The sequence below is a fragment of the Rattus norvegicus genome, chromosome 19 (genome assembly GCF_036323735.1).
Source record: "Rattus norvegicus strain BN/NHsdMcwi chromosome 19, GRCr8, whole genome shotgun sequence".
In the NCBI taxonomy this organism is placed as follows: domain Eukaryota; kingdom Metazoa; phylum Chordata; class Mammalia; order Rodentia; family Muridae; genus Rattus; species Rattus norvegicus.
The window spans coordinates 26,883,733-26,889,073 of record NC_086037.1 but is presented as its reverse complement, the minus strand read 5'-3'; the positions used below and the strand labels follow the sequence as shown (position 1 = coordinate 26,889,073).

At 41.3% G+C, this 5,341-nt stretch overlaps 1 pseudogene; it reads left to right on the top strand.

Moving 5' to 3' along the window:
• Nucleotides 1–437: 437 nt before the first annotated feature.
• Nucleotides 438–1,863, top strand: LOC134483478 (DNA-directed RNA polymerase II subunit GRINL1A-like; annotated as a pseudogene).
• Nucleotides 1,864–5,341: the final 3,478 nt, after the last annotated feature.

The window sequence follows — 5,341 nt, the reverse complement described above, 5'->3', positions numbered from 1 at the left end:
TATTGCTAATTGTCGTATTTGTAAGCCTTCACTTATAAAATGTATTCCATCTGAAATTAATCCCAGAAGAATGCAACCTAATACATCGTGGCAGATGGATGGAACCCATATTTCTGAGTTTGGTCGCCTTTCATATATCCATGTAAGCATAGATAATTTTTCAAAATTTGTATGGGCTACACCATTGCCAGGAGTACGCACTGCTCATGTTATACAGCATCTATTGGAAACTTCTGCTGTTATGGGACCGCCTTCTAAAATTAAAACTGATTATGGACCAACATATATTTCTTATCAATTTAAACAATTTTGTCGGCTCTTCCAGGAAAATGGCGACTCCTGCACGTGCTCCAGAGTTGCGGCCCCCACGAAGCCTGCGACCACCATGGGCCCTGCTGGGGAACCCTGCCTGCGGGGCCAGCCTCAGCCCATACACAATGTGCTCCCTGCCCTGAGGCTTCGAGCCCCCAGTTCCTGAGGACGTGGGGCGGCAGAGTTTGGCGGAGCTGCGGGAGAGGTTGAGGCACAAGGAGAGACTTTTGCGCAAAGAAAAATTCATTTGCAAATTGCCCGACAAAGGTAAAAAGATCTCAGACACCACTGCCAAACTGAAAGCTGCCATTTCAGAAAGTGAAGAGGTCAGAGGGAGAACTGAACTACTTCATCCTGTTAGTGTTGACTGTAAGCTAAGGCATAAAGCAACCACAAGAGTTGATACCGACATAGACAAGGCCCAGAATTCTGACCTGATGCTTGATACTTCATCCTTAGTTCCTGAATGTTCGTCAGTAGACATTGAATCATCTAAAACAACCTCAGAAACTCAGGGACCTACACAGCTCACTCACAAAGGCAATGAAGAGACTTTGGAGACTGGCTGCACAGTGAGTACCAGCCCGTCTGTCCGCATCACAGCCCAGGCTCCCCCATCTTAAGTTAATGAACAACTCCCCCAGCATTCAAGTCAAGCGGAAGAGGTTTCCAGCAGCGTCGACAGTCTGTTTATCACTAAATTGCAAAAGATCACAACTGCAGACCAGACTGAACCCTCAGAAGAAAACACCAGCACTGAGAACTTTCCAGAACTGCAGAGTGAGACTCCTAAGAAGCCTCATTACATGACAGTGCTAGAAATGCGAGCTAGAAACCCAGTGCCCCCTCCTCATAAGTTTAAGACCAATGTGTTACCCACACAACAGAGTGACTCAACAAGTCATTGTCAGAGGGTTCAGTCTCCTGCTTCCTCAGAAGAGCAGCTATGCAGGGCTAGGCAGCATCTTGATGATGTCACAGCAGCTCACCTTCTTCTGCTCCACCCCCTGCCTGCACAGCTGCTCTCCATAGAACAGTCACTGGCTTTGCAGAAAGAGCAGAAGCAGAATTATGAGAAGATGCGGGCAAAGCTCGCAGCACAGAAACTAGCTGAGAGACTGAATATTACAATGCAGAGCTACAATCCAGAAGGGGAGTCTTCAGGGAGATACCGAGAAGTGAGGGATGAAGATGATGCCCAGTCCTCGGATGAATGCTGAAAATGAGCGCTGGGAGATCCCGGGAGTTGACTGTTGAGCTTACATTGTCTCATCCAACTTCCAAACAAGTACCAAGACAGTGTCAGACCTTGTTGAGGGACAGCAGTTGAAGTTACACAAAGGTAGCTACAAAATAAGAACCCAGTTTGTCTTTCAGAAGATGATCTTCACATGCTTGAACAGTTCAATATTTGAACATTGTGTTTGGCCGTATTGTGTTACAGCTTTGCAGTATATTATGCATTGGTCTGACATTTTAGTGTGAGTAGAACCCACGTTTTCTTTAAGATATCTGCTTTTTTCTTCTTCGTATTCTTATCAGATAGCACTGCTTGCACCCCTTCTGGTGAAATATTTTGTTATTCCAGGCACCAAAAGTGAATTAGGAAGGCCTGGTCCCCTCACTCAAGAAATGAGGGGAGCAGTCTAAAGAATGGTACGCATGCTTGCATGGACACGTTCCTGAGACGCTGGATGTGAAATGCCGCATACAACACTTGGGAACCACCACCACTGTGTCTGCTGCTCTGTCCTCTCTTGGGGTGACTGCTGTCACCTGTGATGAGGTTAAGGAGCACTTGGAAGAAGTGCTGGGTGGGGAGGGTCTTCTGACCCGGTATGGGGAGCTGCTCCTGGCTGCCCTAGGCTTGAACTCATTGCCATCTGGGATGATAGGTCCCTGTACAGGACACTCGTGATTGGTAAGGAAACCGGTGTTTTTCTAAGAGTTACAGTTGAATTGTCAGTATATTGCTTTTTTTCCTTGTTAAACCCACAGAGGTGTTTACAGGCTGCAGAAACCTCAGTCCTGTATGTGCACATTTGTGCTTTTTAAAATGATTATATGATCATTTCCAGCAAAGATAACAATGTTATCAAAAAGCCTTTGTCTATTATGTGGAACTTGTAAAGGAGAAATAAAATACCAATCAGAGCAAAAAAAAAAAAACCATTTTGTCAATGATATCATATTGTACATATTACTGGTATAGAATGCCATCCACAAGGACAAGCTTTTGTTGAAAGAGTTCACCATACCCTGAAATGACAAATTATAAAATTAAAAAGGAGGAAAAGAGATGACCTTACACAGCCTGAATGGAGTTGGCATACCAGTCCCAGAGTAATATTGGCATAAGCATTATTTTTTATTACTCCTCTTAATTTACCACAAGGTGAAGTTATATGCAGAGCAGATAGACACTTTATTGGACTTCTCCCTGAAGGCATGGAACAGACAATATGGATAAAAATTGCCCGAGATGCTGAATGACAGGAAGGGACTTTACTGTATGTAGGGGAGAGGATTTTGTCTCCTTACAGGATGGGGGACAATTCTGGTTACCCAGGAGACGGATCCAAGCACAGAATGATAAGAACCGCTCCCTACCCTCAGAAGAATCCAGTTAAACCAGCTACATTCTCTCCTGATGGATGTTCTCCGGAGATGAAGGAGGTGTCCTCCATTACTGAGGCCCTGGCTTCTCTTAGTGTCGCCAAACGACAACGGAGAAGGATCGATGCAGTGACAACCCCATTACCTAGGTGAGGCGATTAAGCACTGAAAGGAAAACTATGTTGTCTCCTACAGGAAAGTCCTTTACTGCTGAGCACGTATTGTTAGCAGTGTGTGCTTTACTCATGGTTTCTTCTGTTGTGGCCAATGCGAGTTATCAGGCTTATATTCCTTGTCCACCTTTATTTGAACCTGCTACTTGGCGGGGAAACAGATGTGGTTTTATACACCACCCCAAGCATTTTGTCATCTCTTTGGAATAATTTGACCTTTTGAATAGACGTGATGGAGCTTTGTATAATTTTCCTTATGCTGGATTAAAGATGCCTTTGTGTTTAGGAAAGAGACCAGGCCTACAAATGGGTTATTAAAATTGGCGATTACCAGGAAAAATTGTTACAGTCTCCAGGATTGACAGCTTGGTCTATAACCAAAATTGGAATAACATTACATTTGTTAGCGAGCCAGTATATCCTATTTGTGCTTGGTTTACTTATGTAGGCTTAAAATATCTCCCATGCAATTGGAAATACTGCCCTGGCATGTTTCGAAAAATTATTCAAGATAAATGAATAAATTGGGGTCCTTATGGCCAATTATTAATACATGTTCAGAATGGAATGTTACCACTTGTGATTTGTCAAATGTTACCAGGATGAACTGAGAGGAGAATGAACGCCTTAATGGATGCTTGCTGATGGAGTGTGGAGATGGAGGCATTGCTGATAATCGACTGGCCTCTGTGGAAGATCCTACTGTGTTTCAAGCTCATTTGTGGAAGACTGTCACTGCATTAAAAGAAGCTGTGCTTGCTAATGGAAGCTTTTCTGGGACTGCTCAATCTGCCTCTCAGTATAATTTTACAACATTTAAGAAAGAAAAGGTTACTACTTGTATTCCTATGCCATATTTCTTTTTAATAGGTAGATTTAATTTTGCTAATGGATTTGCTTGTACTAATTGTCATTAGTATTCATGTATTAATTCATCTATTTAGTTTAATATAAATCAATATTCTATTATGATATTCAGCAAAAAATATATGTATGGATGCCTGTTAATTTGAGACATCATTGGTCTCAAGATCCTCTTAATTATATGATTATTGATTTTTTTAATAATCTGCTGAGGAACAGTAAAAGAATTATTGGAGTTTGTACCTACTATTTTAAGTCTTATTTCTGTTGCTACTTTGGCAGCCATTTCCAGCATAGCATTAAAAACATCTATTGAGACAAAGCATTTTGTTGAAGACTGGCATAAAGATTCACATGAGTTATGGATAGAGCAAACTAAAACTGATACTAGACTTCAACATCAAGTAGATGTTTCAAAACAAACAGTAGAATGGTTGGGTCGAAAGAAGTTATTTATTGAAAAATATGAGGATTTAAGATATGATTGAAATCCTACTACTTTTGTGTTAATAAATATATGGATAATGATACAGAACATGATTGGAAGTTAATTCAAGCCCATTTGGAAGGTAATGAAAGTGCTACAAAAGTAATTAATGCCTTGAAATACGATGCTCGAATGTCTTTTGGTAAACAGCTAGAAGATACTACCCCTATGTAAATAGCTAAATTATTGGATGATCAATTGACAGGATTAGATCCCAAGGCTTGGCTTCAAAGGATTTTCCATAGCTTGGGAGGAGCTAGTTTTGCCATAATCTTATGTACATTATGTATTATGTTGCTTTATTTTTACATGATTAAACCCCTACAAAGACTTTTGCTATGTTATGGAAAGTGTTTCTTTTAAAACAAAAGAAAAAAGGAGGAATTGTTAAGACATAGAGATGCAGCTCCCAGGCAGGGTCAAGAAAGGCCTGGTGACAGGGGCTGGAATTCCACCCTGGAGAAGAAAATGTTTTCCTCACTTGGCCTTAAGCTATCTTCTTCTGTGTCCTGTTTCTGTGGAAGTGGTTCTAACGCTCTCTCGGTAATGGTGAGTATATTTTGATTATAATAAGATAGGTGATTTGTTATATGAATATTTTGAGAAGAAGCCTTTGTTTATTCGTATTTCTTTGTTTAGTCTTCCCTCAGTTGTTCCTGGTATCCTGGAATAATGATCTTATGGTATCTTGACAAAATGAAAATTGTAGTTATTCATATTCCCAGCTACATAGGGATTAATAAAGCTTGCAACTGTGTGCAGTTGCTTCTGCCTTTGCTCTGCACCCCCTGTGTCCTGGGGGTATGCAACCATACCCAGGGCCCCCAATTCACTAGACATTGACAGTGGGTCACCCCACAAAACACAGAAGCATCTACCTTAGTCAAAA